This window comes from Ambystoma mexicanum, chromosome 3q (genome assembly GCF_040938575.1).
Source record: "Ambystoma mexicanum isolate Mex_15411 chromosome 3q, UKY_AmexF1_1, whole genome shotgun sequence".
Lineage (NCBI taxonomy): Eukaryota > Metazoa > Chordata > Amphibia > Caudata > Ambystomatidae > Ambystoma > Ambystoma mexicanum.
In genome coordinates, this window is record NC_090926.1 from 719,830,848 (window position 1) to 719,845,660 (window position 14,813).

Consider the following 14,813-nt stretch of genomic DNA (forward strand, 5'->3'; position numbering starts at 1 on the left):
CTTCCTCCACCTTCTCACTCCCTCTTCCTGGGCTAGGCATAGGCACTTCTTTTCATATTCTGATGGACCCTGCAGAAGCTCACCCACTTCTCTCTTTACTCCCCTCACTAACACTGTCGTGTCCCCCACTCTAGTGTTTCTGTGGCAGCCCCATGGCCAAGAGGGTTCCCTGGGCGAATAGAAGAGGGTGTCTTAGTGTAAGCTCAACAAGCTGTAGCCTAGCGCTCAATGCATCCTACCCTGCTGCTTTCAAGCAGGAACAGGTCAAAATCCTCATTGTAGCATCCTTGGCTCACCTATAAGTAGCAGGGTCAAGCTCGGCCTCTACCTCTACCAGACGTTACAGGGACATTGCTATCAAACACTAGCAACGATAAGGACACAATAAAACAAGCAACATGATTGATACTAACGCTGAAAATGTATGAAGTAGTTAACCCCAGAAAGGTCAAATGGGAAAATTCTGGAAAATTAAAAACCTCAGTTATATTGGAAAGTGATTACATATCAAAAGGCATTAAAATAATGTCATTGGGATTAAAGAAAGATCCACAGAACTCTTGCTAAAACATTTAAAACCGAAATCAAGAAGAAAAAAAAAGCATAAATAGCCTGTAATATATTTAAACATCCGTAGATGGTCTCGGACAATTGGATTCTAAAAATAGCCGTCCAGGCTGGGGAGAAGTTGGCAGCAGCAGGCTGACTACTCACACGGGCTACTTTAGGGGGTTGCAACTGCTTGCTGGTTGATGACGTTTTCTGCTTCCCTTTTTTTTAAACGAAGAAGAAAACGACTCAGTTCAGGCTTAAAGATGATGAAAACCTTTCCCTCTTGGATAATTCACTTCTCACTAATCATCCATTTGCATATTTAGCTCTGGCTGTTCTTAATTACAATTTTTTCCATGGGCTCCCTGATGACCTTGCAGAGCGCCGTTGGTGCTGGCTACCTCCAACTGGCCCCGACCTCGGTGTATAGAGGTCATGGCTCTCATCTTTGAGTACCTCTTCTCTTCTGCTAGTCTCTACGAAAAACCTATGCATGCTCTGATCAAATCCATGAGTTCCTTTTTACCTTGAGGGACTCTGCACACTGCTGCCAAAGTTGGCTTTTTTTTTCAATGGGGTGGAGCTCTTTAACGCGTGGTTGTTTTTCCTCACACACCTCATATGTAGGATGACGTAAAAGGTGTACCCAGGCAGACAGCGTCTCTTAATATCGCCTAACGACGGGAGCTGCAGTTAGGCAGTCAGTCGGCAGCGTTTGCCATTTGGTCTAGTAATAAGCGCCCCTTATCCCAATGAGTCCTGCTCTCCTGTTTGTGACATTTTCTCTGCTTTTCTCCGGAGTTACGCAGCCTCTCCTTAGAAGAATGGGCGTCCTTTCCGTTTCAGTTTGCCGGTGCCTGCAAGCGGTCGGTTGTGGGTGGTGTGCGTGGGGGCAGCAGCTGGGTTGTGCATAGTTTATCTTGTAATGGCTGGCCTATCTTCGTGCATGCGTGTGATTAAGCAAATGGCTTCAATCTGACGTAACGTGCAGTGGACATACTGTGGGGATTTCTAGGCGCAGATTTTCTGGGTGGTCTTGGGGTTCTATGGAAGTGCTTTCAGCTGCTGCTTCCTCAGCAGGCCCAATGAGAGTGCAGTCAGAAGGTCAGGTGCCCTGCCAGGCATATCATGGAAGGAATAGGGAGAGATGTACTATTTTTAATACTGTCCCCTACCAGCAGTATTTGGACTGATGGACAAGTGATTCTGCTGTAGAGTTTTAATTAACAAACTGGTGAATTCTGGGAGCTGCAATCCCAGTTAACTGGAATTGAACAATGTATAGTAAGACACCTACTCATTCTAGCAAGTATTTCTAAAATATAAAGCCTGGGACAGTTGCAGGAGTGTGCCACCGGGCCGGTGCAAGGTATTTTGATGCACTAGGCGAACTGTCTGATAGGCGCCCGCCAACTTGACCCCACTCCAGCCTCCAACCCTCTGTAGATTTCCACAATTAAGGCTGGGATGACGGAAAGGAAAGTAGTTACATACAGTAATTTACTAGAGAGGTGTGAAGTATGCGCAGTCACCATATGCATGAATTGGTGAATGATGAGATAAGGGTATGACTTAGTGTACCAATGTGAATTGTCGGTAAAGGGGTGGGAGGAAGATGAGATATTTGGGTAGTAGAAGATGAGAAACGTGGGGCGAGAGAATGGGAACGTGATGTATGGAGAGTCTCTAGGTGTACATCAAGTGGCGAGGGAGACGATGGGCTATGTGTTAGTACAACAATGATGAAGGAGTGGACGCATGGCTGGAGGCACAAGAGAAAGGGAGGAGAGAATATATTAGGAGATGGAGTTAGAGAAACGAGTACTGAGCGAAGAACTGCAAAGTGTTGCGCGAGGGTGAGGGGAAAGGAAGGAGAAATGATGGATAGCAGAAAGGAAAAGAGTCTCATGGTAAAGACGAGGAGCAAAACAGACCTAAGGTCAGAATCAGTGAACACAAAAGAACACAGTGCTCAAACGTTGTCAAAATGAAGAATGACAGCAGTGCTCCGTGGCACCTCTTTCATGTGCACCTTTAACAACGCCACTATATCACTACCACATGTGATTCTGCATAGCAGTCACTTAGAGTCACGGAAAGTACCTATTAGATCCCAGTCAACAATGCATTGGACGTCAGAGATGAAAAATCATCATAAACAAAAAAACATACTTCCAAAATGAACACAGTTGTGAGCATCCCAAACATGTGAACATATGTATAAACACAAAGTTCTAACTCTTGCCCTAAATTAGACTACATGGTTTTTGTCCAAAACATTGACATCCAAATGACTGTCTTAGAAGTTAATGGCAATCCTAACTGAGAGAAACAGAATAATTTATCTGAAAAACATGCAAATTACACTAGGATCAATCTGAACTGATCAGTAAAGCTATTGGAGGCCTGATCCTGATTGGTGTCTGTCACTTGGGAAAGACCCAAAACATTTTCCTTTGAACCCTAACGTGATGATATGATAAGCCATTTATAGCGTCGATGTACACAAGTGTTTCTAGGTGCGATAAAACAAGGGAGGGAAGACAGATGGAGGACAAGAAAAATAATCTTACTAGGCCGTGTGTCTATTTAGATCGTACGAGAAGTGCAAGGGGAAAAGGGAAAGGAAGGGGGAGTGCAAGGGAGAGGAGATGGGAAAACAGAGCAGCAATGCTCTGAGTAAGTGCAGCCAGCGCAGCGCGGCTCTGGGTAGTGCAAGGAGAACAAGGGTTTGTAGGGTTACAGTTACAGCCCCTAATTGCGTGGTAGGCCCGGAGGCAGTGCAAGGGTGACTGATCAAGAAAGGGCCTGGTACCCAGTGAGACTTTGAGGGTAGCTAGGCAACCAGTCAGCACAGCAGACAGGTAGGTCATGTAGGTCAGCAGGGGAGGGACAAAGAGAAAGCAGAGGAGAAGAGAAATGTTTTGAGCTGCTTCCGGAACTTCAGGCGGTCCGGCTCAAGTTTAAGAGGAGCAGAGAGACCATTCCAGAAGGAGGCACCTGCAGAGGAGATAGATCTACCCTCCACTATCTGCCTGGAGAAGCATCTAACCCTTAGAGAGTTGGAGGTAGCTGAGCGAAGGGCTCGAGAAGGAAGGTATTTTGGAAGAGAGTGTTAGATGTAAACCTCACCAAAAGCTCAGACTTGAGGAAGGGCAACAACAGTGTGAAGGAAGATCTGCTGCTATATTATGCATATTTCAACTACCAACGTATGTTCTGCTCTTTGACATATCAACACTAAACAACTTCTTCATGACCCAGTGGGCACAAACAAGCTTGACTCGTTTTTTTCAACGTGCTTATGGAGTTTAGTCGCAAGTAACATGTGAATTCTATGTGCAATTCTTTGTACTGTTTCATATATATATATATATATATATATATATATATATATATATACATATATATATATATATATATATATATATGTACACTTTTCTTAATTTATAAAGTGCACACACACCCAGCATCTTCGAGGCGCTGTTACAGAGACCAGTTACATGAAGACAGAATATCAATTACAATTACACACAGGCAGAATTAAACAGGAGGTAGCTTTTGTTGGGCTCCCCAATTTAGGAGAACATCCACATTTTGAGCGCTCTCTGGAAGACCCAGTAAGATTCTTCAGCTCTCAATGCAGGTGGGCGGAAGTTTCAGTTTTTGGCTGCCATGGAAGAGAAACCCTTTTATCTGCCATGGAAGGGCAGCCTGCAATACCAGTATAAAAGCCTGTAAATATTTGTCTTAATACAGACTAGTTGCAACATCACTACTGACCTGTAATAAGAAAATGGCATCAGAGCTGCTCTGTAATAAGTTATTAGGCCTCACTTGTGATGTCACAATACCTGCTGCTTCAAACCACACAGCAGAATTCAATCTGCCACTGCAGCAGTTAATTAAAGAAGTGACAAGATTTACAAATCCCTTTCTAGTATACTCGTTTTCTGTGACACTTTACATGATAAAATGATAAGGAACTGTTATGGTAGTGTGTTTATTTTGTACAATGCTGGAATTTAACACATGAGATCGGGACTCTGCAAGGTATTGCTTATTGTAAACCACAGAACAAAACGATATGTATTTTTTTAAACTGCTCAAACTATTTTTCTGGAACACATTAGAAGCTGCATAATAGATGTATTTTAATTCAAAATGTTCCTACATTTATTAACTGTATCAGCAACTGGAAGAGATCTTACAATACATTAAGCACAAGGGCAGGTATAAAAGGGGATGGCAGTGTATGGACATATATTGCAATTAACAAAATACCCACTTCCATACGTTAAAAGGATATTGCAAGTCACCTTGAAGATCCACGATCCTATAAAGGAACTCAGCCTTTGTCATGCTTCCTGTTTGGTCTCAGAACTCCTCAGTGACTTACAGTATCTCTATAAGGTAGGTAGGGGGTAATTTATCTCATATATGATATTGCTCCTTGTTCACAAGAGATATTCTTTAATGTGTGACACACATGGTCACTGGGTACAGGTATAAAAGTTGGTGCTGTTGCACCTGTCACCTTAGAGGTTAAAGAGTCATCAAGCTCCAGGGATAACGCTCAAGACCAGGCTCCAGCTGGAAATGATAGGCCCCATTCTGCATGCCCTCGTCATGCACCGCCCCTTCCCATTTAAGGAAGACTCAAACCCCAGGGGCAGCGCAAGCAGGGCCATGTTCGTCACCATGTTCACCTCGCTGTAGATGTAGTTAGAGTGCTCTTCCGGCCCATCGTAATAGCCTTTCAACCTTAGCACTAGTAATTGGCTCCCACATCTTGGGCGCATGGGGGGGAAGCAGTGACTCTGACAAAGAAAGCTTAATAACTTTTACTAAGTGGTCATTTACTGTTTCAGCTCCCCATTGGCTACCTTCCTTTGTTCTGCTATGCAGAGGCTGATGAACCTGCCCAGTGATTAACTGTAGCCACTCACTACTCACTCCATTGCTGTAGCTAAGACTTTAGCACAATGGAGCTGATGATAGGCGCATATTTTCTAAAGAGACACCAGTTTTTAAAACATGCACTTGCCGGCTAAACATAGCTCTCTCAAAAAGACGCTCATTAATCACGGACACGTTTCATTCTGCTTTCAACTCTATGGTGTAATGCAGTGATTATGGTTGCAGATTAATGAAGTTGAAGTTGAGGCTCCTATTATGCAACCTTAATGACGAAACCTGGTAAATTACCAATTGGAGTTTGCATTTAAGAACATTTTTCTCTATCTTAATGAATACACCACACAGCTTACCCAACTGAAGTCCTTTACCTATATTGCACTGAATTCATTCTTTCCATTGCCTATTTAACGTATTGAGCTATGTGCTTCTGGGATACAAAACTGCAGCTACTGAAACTGCTTATCCCCCAAAAACATATTTACCATTTTATGCACTGCCTTTTTCATTTTCAAAACTTAATTTCACCAGCTCAATGCATTATTGTTTGGCAGGTGGATTTTCCCAGCAGAAGTCAAGGGGACCTCAAACATAATTTTGAAATGAACCCCCACTATCTTCTGCTGGCTCTGCTGCTCACTAGCAGAAGACAGGCTGCTAATTACTCTACCTTTTCAAAAGACACTAGGCACACAGAGTATGGCTCGATCAGGCAGTGTTACAGCAAAGGCCGCGCTGTTAGACAGGATGAGTGAGGGAGGAATTAAGAGAGATGCGGGGCATAAAGGCAGAGATAAAGAGTCAGGGAAGCAATTATTGTGAGAACGAGTGAACAATATTCTTAGCTAAGGTGGAGAAATAGGAGGTGAATATAAATTGGTGCAATACAATTACAATTACAAAGAGAAGAAATACTGAGCAGGCATGTAGCAACACATAATAGGATCGATAATAGAATCAAGAAAACAGACCTACAGTGGATATGCCTTCTGCACACATCTATGCACTGCAAACAAACCTGCAGTGGCGATCACCAGCCGTCTCCTGCACACATCACAGGACTGCAGAGAAGCCTGCACGAGCAAGCCCGAGGAGGACTGGCGATGTTAGGCAAGTTTCTAAACAGCAGCAGTGTCTGCGCGTGCGTGGGCCTGAACTGGCTCCACCACGAGCTCTGACATTATTTATTGATGTATTATGTTTCCTCCTCTCCGAGGGTCCCATGACCTGCCAGTCACTTCGGATTCCTGACTGGGCCTGGCTAATTGTAATTTGCAGAGCTTGCCCTGCAAACAAATCAAGGAATGTAGCATTTTTTTTAAAACTCTGTTAACTGCTTTTGCTATTTTGAGGCCTGAGCTGCAAGCCTGCAATAACAGTGTAATCTTCCAGGTGTTCGTATGTTGGTTGGCCGCCCCTAAGCGGGCTCAGCAGCATTCACACTGAAGAAACACAGCAGAAAAGTTGTGTTCAGTGTAAAGGAGGTGAACTAAAAAACATGCTTAAATGCCGTTTTAACATTGTGCGCTCCAGGCGAATGACTAACCTCGCCTAATGGATGCACCGGCCCTGGTGTGCCAGTAACATGGGGAAATCTAGCCACCCGAAAAATCAATATCTCGTTCTTCATTGGACAGTTGTTGTGAACTGGAACTCCAAATAAAAGCTTACACCAGGATATTATGAACGCGGTTTATTTAACTACGAACTAACATTGGCAGCAAGCTACTATTCAAGAATTGAAGGTCTCTCATCACATATTTTCTCATGTTCTATGAAGCGGCGGCAGAGCTAGCGACCTTGACTGATTGCGCTGTGCTCATTCTTGTGCCTCTCGCACCTCGTGAGATCCAGGCAGGCTCTCCGGTCGTGCGAGACTGGTGCCCTGAATAACTCCTTTTCTTGAGATGCTTCCCTGGTGTCAGCTCATCACAAAGTCACTATGCCTTGTTGGACTTCTTGTCATTATTTGTGGAAGTGTCTAATTGATCCCAGCTGGACTCTTCATCAAAAACGTTGTCTCTGGTTTATATTTCCTCTTGGATCTTCTTGCTCTGGTGATGCATCCTGAAGGGCACTTGACATATGCACCTCGCCCACGTGATCAACAGTTCCTTACCAGGCCGCTCGCCCAACTTCTGGCCCCATAAAGTCCGTTCTCTTGACCCTGGTTTGTCTCATTGTGACTGTTGAGTGCACCTTTCATGAGCACAGCTTCTCTTTCTAAGTTCCATTTCTATGGGTGCACACATGGTTCGTGCTCCTTCTCCCCACATTGAGAGGGTAACTGTAACAGGACCCCGTTACTCTGTCATGTGTTAATTTGATTTTTACAATGTCTCCTTTGTTAACTTCAGTCCTCCGTACCTGTCTGCGATTAATGTACCTCACCTCCTTTCGGTCCTTGCTTTTCCTAATTCTCCACACCACATCTTCCATATCTATGGTCTCGTCCATTTTCGCACTGGAGAGTAATGTGGATGCTGCTCTTCTACCTAATAACAGATCATCTGTACAATGTAAGCTATTACATTAAAATTCCATAATTTCACTTCGAAGATCACTTTAAGATAATACATTACGGCAATAGTTCATGATATCTCGTTAGTATTTAAAATACGTTTCCACAGCCAGGACAATGAGGCATATCTCATGACGAATAGCTATTAAGGCAGAGCGTTCAATACACAAATGTTTAAGAGTCTCATTACAATAGCAACACAATCTATTTTCTTTCAGGACTTTGGCTCTGGCCCCGAGACATCACCAGTTGGATGAAGATTCTGCTTCATTCTAAGAACCAAGTTCCTAAACTCGCGCGATGGATGCTTTCAAAGATAGGGTGCTAAAATGTGAAAACCATTGATCAACCAGTTAAAATGATAATTAAAACAAGTATATCCTAATAAAACCTCCTTCTTTGAAATCCAGTCTCTTTCAAAAAATGTTTGTCTGGTTTTTCTTCGATTAGACGCCAATTTATCAAATGAGGAATTCGTCCTCACATGTAATTCCTCACATTTCTCCCTCCAGGCTACGAAGACTGGGCTTGCTTTCCTTAACATATGCTCATATATATCTGCAAGATCTTCTAGTCAACCTATGCTTAAAGGGAGACCAATCCCAATTCATGTCTCACGCCTGCCATAGGGACCAAACTGGGCAAGCAGAGGATTTTCCTCCAAACAATGGCTTCCAATTTCTACCAGTCTATACCTCTGTCACTGGTTTCAGCTCCGAAGGTCAGACGTGGAAGTATTTTCTGCTTATAAAATTTTAAAACAGGTAAAACTGAAAATCAACCAAATTTAAAATCAAATTGTAATAGCTGAGCGGCTGCTGCTAGAAACCCTGATCTAAGAGACTTAAACAATACTGCTTTATCCTTTCTTGCATACATTCAGGTGGTTACCAGACATTTGGTCGAAAAAAATTGGTCGACCAGACAAATGGTCGAACCAATTTGGTCGAAAACCAAATGGTCGAATTTTTTATTTTTTTATTTTCACCCCTTTTTTTTTTTTGGGGGGGGGGTGTCCCCCCCAACCCTCTTTTTTTTCTAAAAACCCATTTTTGTAAAAAACGAAAACCCGAAAAATAAATATATAATTAAAAAAAAACAATTCGACCTTTTGGTTTTCGACCAAATTGCGTCGACCAAATGTCATTCGACCAGTTTTAGGTCGACCAAATGTCTGGACACCATTCAGGTTCCAAGATACTTCAAATGCTCAATCACTTCCAGGTTTTATCCCTCTATTTTCCAATGAAAAGTTTTTCTTTAGGACTTTTCTACGTTCACTATTAAAACTTTTGATTTTACAATATTCAGATGCAAGTCCAGGTTCAACAAATATACATTTAGACTTGCAATCGACCGCTGCAAACCAATTGGGGTCATATCGCAGATGATAATTTTGTCTGCGCAATTTAGATAGTGCACCTTGGTTTGACCAATAGATGGAGGATTAGTCTTCACCTTGTCACAACAGAGGCCCATATCACAAATACAAAAATGTTTGTATAGGAAAGGTATAAGAAAGGTGCAAGGATGCAGCCGACGCGAAGGCCACAGTTAGTGCTAACCCATCTGTACAGCCTCCCTATTTAACCTGATCTTTATTCTGGGTCTCATGATGAAGGGCTACTAAAATACTAACCAGAGCCGGGATGCAACCATAGCGCATCATTTGTTCCGATAATTTTGCCCAGTTAACACAATCAAAGGTTTTAGATATGTCAAAGAATGCGAGAAAGATTGCTCTTCCCTGGGCCCATCCAATTACATAATCATAAAGGTGTTCAGGGTCATCCCGACACCTTTCTTGAACCTGGACTGGTACATATGAACACAGCCCGATGTGGCCACCCAACATTGTAGTTCTCCCAATGCGTCTATAACAGTGTCATGCAGGTTAATGCCCGATGCCATGGCGAGTTGCATAGCTTCCATTATAAATCAATTTGTCTGTTCAACTTGTCCATTTGGCTTTGGGTGATACATGGCTGACTTGATTTGTTCTCTGCTGACTTCAGTTGCACCGCATTATCACTTATTAATTCCTTTGGCAATTCATTCCTTTGGAACAATTACCTCAATACTTCAATCATCATCCTTGTGGTGATATCTGAGATGAACACAATTTTGATCCATTTGACATAGTCCACTATCACAATGCTGTACTTGTTCTCCATGTTCGTTGCTTCAAATGGACCTATGAAGTCCAATCTTATTGTCTCCCTGTCTCCCCTTCTTCACGGGATATTTCTTTGGGCAAAAGAGGGGCTTGCCTTACTTTCAAATGCTTGCCACCCTTTAAACATTTATGACACTGTGCCTTCAATTTATGTATATCGTGATCCAAACTGAGCCACCAGTAGGTTTCTCTTATTCCTTGACTTGTCATGTTACTCCCCAGGTGCCCTGAGTTGGCCCAGTCAATTATGATATTTCTTAAGGTTGTGGGGGGTATTATGCTGTCATTTCTGGACAACAAGCCATTCTCTTCATATATTTCATATTACCATTCAAAACGGTTGTAGGTCTTCCGGGACTGCTCTTTCATCCAAACAGCTGTTTTTCTCAATTTCTTCATTGTGGATATCCTCTAATCTTTGGCAGCTTCTGTCACCCAATGTTGTTCACTTATCTCCAGGTACTCCTTGCTTCCTAAATTGTCCACTATTGATAGTAGGCATTCATCATTTAAGAATATAAGGTTTTCCAAGCCAGATTCTGGCAGCCTGGACATACAGTCACCCTGGGATTTCTTCGATCCAGGGATGTGTAATAGTTCTTATGTGTACTACTGAAGGTTTGCAGCTATGCATGCCAATCTTGGAGTGGAGGTTTTACTGCCTCCTGGGATTAACATGTGCACAAGTGGCTTGCGATATGCCACTAGATAAAACTGTATCTGAAAGTGCCTTCGACTTATATGCAACTACCTGTTTGATACTACCCTTTTTGCATCAGGGTTGCTCCTACGCCATATGCACTGACATCCATAGTGATGTAAGTTTTCCATAGTGGTTTAAATGGCCGTAGACACAGGTCTTCTACAATCATCCTCTATCATTCCTAAAACACTACCTTTCGGGCAGTCGTCCAGGCGTATTCTGCCCCTATTTTAAAAGTGCCCTCATGGGTGCTGTTAATTCCAGAGAAGCGTTGCACAAACTTCTCATAGTATTCTGCGAGGCCAAATAAATTAATGCAATTCGTCTTTTTTTTACTTGGGGCAGGTGCATTCACAATGGGCCAGTAATGGATTTTTCTTGGGGCTGATGCCCTCCGGCAATAGCTTGTACCATAAATGCTCAACCTCCCTTGCTTTGATTTTGCCTTTTGCATACCTCAATTTTACTCCTGTATCTTGCAATTTATTCAACACATTCCTTAGCACAATGTCATGCATTTTCTGATCCTCTGCAAAGATTAGGATATCATCTTGGGAGTACAATACATTCCCAATTGTGTGTAATAATGAGTCTATTATCCTTTGGAACATGTAGACATCTGAACAAAAACCAAAGGGCATCCGGGTAAACTAGAAAGTGCTAAAAAGAAGTTATGAAAGCCGTGAGTGGTCTCGACTCCTTATATACACATCTCTCGTGTCCCTCTTCAAGGAGAATTGTGCTTCTTTCATCATTAGAATATGTTCACTTATGCTTGCGACTGGTAGGCTGTGGTTTTTTGATGAATACTAATGGGCTCAGCCACTCTGAGGACTATACTGTTTTGATGGTGCCTTTGCTCACCATCTTCTGTAATTGTTCTTGTAGCACAGCCCTTGTCATCGTCAGCACTGGCTGGACCTTGTGCTTCTCCGGGATGTCTCCCTGTCACAGGAGTATCTTATTCACGTAGTTATTTATTAACCTACTTCCTCTGAGAACAACCTTGGAAGCTCCTCTCCAGATAGTGATGTCCCTTCTGATCTTATAGGCAGCACTCGTTCCATGTGCTGGGATCTAAATTGATATTCAAACTTGCTTGATCACACCACCCCAACCACTGCTGGCCCTTTTTCTGAGAAATATACTCTTGTCTTTGCCTTTCGACCCTTGAACCTCACACATCACTTTATGCATCCCAGAAATTGGACACTATTGCCTCCAAAAACCTTGAGTTGGTGGTTTGTCTCCAGCGACGCCCTGCCACTGGGAGGGCACCCTCTGCTAATGGCTGTTTTCCTACCCAACCCCTGCGTGTTGATAGAACTGTGCTAGTGGCCTCATCATCCTGCAACTGAAATGCTTTTCACGCCCCCATTTCCTCCTCTTTCCCCTCCCCAGCGCTCTCCTTCATTGAGAGGAGTGTGCCTGTTAGCACACCCCCTCCCTGCACCCCGCAACGGGCCAACGAAACAGAAGTAGGACTAAAGTCGTATGTGTATTTTCTTTAGTCCTACTTCTATTTCCATGGCACGTCCTGTTTTTTTTTTAGAAATTCTGGTCACCCTATACACAGTGGTGGGACACATCCCCTTAAAGGGGCAACACACTTGGGAGGGTCCCACACCACAGATATCTTCTACATCATCAGCTGCTTCTGAGCCTGCAAATATTCTCTGTTCTTCTAGGCCCAGGGCCTTTAATAGCATGGCCCTTGTTCTCCCGGGGCATATTCTGCACCTCACGGTGCATCTATATACTGGTGAACACTGGTGTTCACTGGAACCAAGGAATCACTGGCTACCCGAATGGCGGAGCTTCTTGCATCGTGATGCCTGGGATATCCCTTTGCCAGTCGTGCGGACCCCTTGGCGCCAATTATGTTGTGAACTAGAACTCCAAATAGAAGCTTACAGCAGGATATTATAAACAAGGTTTATTTAACTACAAACTATACTGGCAATTGGCAACAGGCAAAGCAGTGAAGGTCTCATTATGTATTGTCCTCATGTAACATGAAGCAGCGCCCTTGTTTCGCGAGATACACAAGACTGGTGCTCTGCATCCGTGGAAACTCATGTGATTGCATTGTGCTTCTGTAGACGTCCAGTAATGAGGGTCAGGCTTCTCCGGGCCCACTCACCGGGGATGCTTGGAGTGGCTCTGTCCCAGAAGGAGCTATGCATGAATGATGGAACACATCAAGGAATGGACTAATATCTTCAGAATATAATGGGGCATGTGGGCTTGTATCTCTGCCTTAGTGGAAGTCACCGGCGGTGCATCGTAGGGGTTGCACGGATCTAATTACTAAAAGAAAATGTTGGGGTGTCTTTGTGAGTGTTAGGTGATGAGGATGGTGCCAACGATTGGCCATCATCATATAGGGCAGTAATTCTCGATATGTGGCGATGACCCAGATATTCATGGAGCACGCTGCCATATCTAATATATCATGTTATGCCAGGTGGCATATGTTCTCTCATGCTGTTCAGTCGGTCCCACTTTCTGTAAAACATTAATGCAAATGTTAGTGGTTGTTGGTTGTGGCAAGTTCTTCAAAATCTTCTATGAAATCTGTATGTAAATGCAAGTGATTGGTTAGTGGCCTGTTCTTTCAGTATGCTACCACTTCACATGCAGATGTCGCAGTGTTCACTGACATTTGAATGTAAATCATAGTGGTTGGTTAGTGTGGCTTGTTATTTCAAGGTGGTCAAACGTCACAATCTTCTATGACATCTCTATGTGAATGGGAGTGGTTGGTGGGTGTGGCTCGCTCGTTCCAGGTGGTTCAACGTCCTACTTTTCTGTGACATCAGACAATAAACGGCAGGGGTTGATGTGTGTGCTTGTTCTTTCAGGTGTGGTCCAACTTCACAATCTTTTGCGACATCTGAATGCAAATGTTCGTGGTTGGTGGGTCTGGCTTGATTTTTCACAATGGTCAAGTGTCCCAATTTTCCATGATAGTGGTTGGTGAGTGAAGTGTGTTCTTTCTGGGTGATCAAACTTCACATTCTTCTCCAATATCTCAATGCAAATGCTAGTGGTTAGTGGGTGTGTCTTTTCAATGTGATCCAACTTCACAATCTTCTGCAACATTTCAATGTATTTGTTAGTGGTTGGTGAGAGGGGCTTGCTCCTGCAGGTTTGCAGGTCCGTGACGCTGAATTGTATTGTGCCGCTGGCATGTCTGACCTGTTCTCCCAAGGTGGTCAGTCTTTTCAGTCTTCTCTGCCATCTGCATGTGAATGTTGCCGTGGCTCTGGCATGATCCTGTTTGCTGGCCTGGCTCTGGTTGAGGAATCTGGCGTGTTCTCTCTATAGGATCAGCCTTTGCATCCTTTTGCAGCATCTAAACTTAGACTTGGGGAGGAGTGTGGATGCAGTGCGAATGCAGATGTGAATGATGTTCATGTCGATGAGGAAGGTGGTGTGGAAGGATGATGGTGACATGACAGTGGTGTGCCAGGGCTTCATGATGTGGAATTGAATGGAGATATGCAAGGATTTGGTAATGTGAGAGTTGAATTTGAGAATATGGTGATGTGGCAGGTGAGCAGAAAGTAGAGGGTGATGTTGATGTGGACGTTGTCATGGAGGTTGACAAGAAAGGGCATGTGTAGGGGGCCATGTAACAGAGAGAGTGTGTTGACAGTTGAGCAAGGTGCAGTGGTGGGCAAGTGGTTGATTAGTGGGAGGTGTACTGGGAAATATAGGATAGTGAGTGATGGAGATGAAGAAGGTGAAAAGGAGCATGGGTAGTTGTAGAGAGAGTGGGTTATGGCTAAAGTAGAGCTACAGTGGGGTTGGCAAGGGGAGCCTGGGAGTTGGTGGGTGGCGGGGAGTAAAAGATAGGGAAGGGAGGTGAATGTGTGGGTATGGGCTAGGGACTATTAGTGTGAATGGTGTGTTAAAACTGTGGTGTGGTCGGGTTTGGG

The 14,813-nt window shown here is 43.6% G+C and overlaps 1 long non-coding RNA gene across 2 annotated transcripts in view; it reads right to left on the minus strand.

Moving 5' to 3' along the window:
* Positions 1–6,607, minus strand: part of LOC138581907 (uncharacterized) — a 100,901-nt gene extending 94,294 nt beyond the window's left edge. The window contains exon 1 of one of the 2 annotated variants that reach the window (XR_011304863.1): positions 6,488–6,607. This is a non-coding gene — a long non-coding RNA (uncharacterized lncRNA). Of the gene's footprint in view, positions 1–6,440 lie in introns of both variants that reach the window. The other variant, XR_011304862.1, reaches the window with a different exon arrangement.
* Between the last annotated feature and the right edge of the window lie 8,206 nt (positions 6,608–14,813).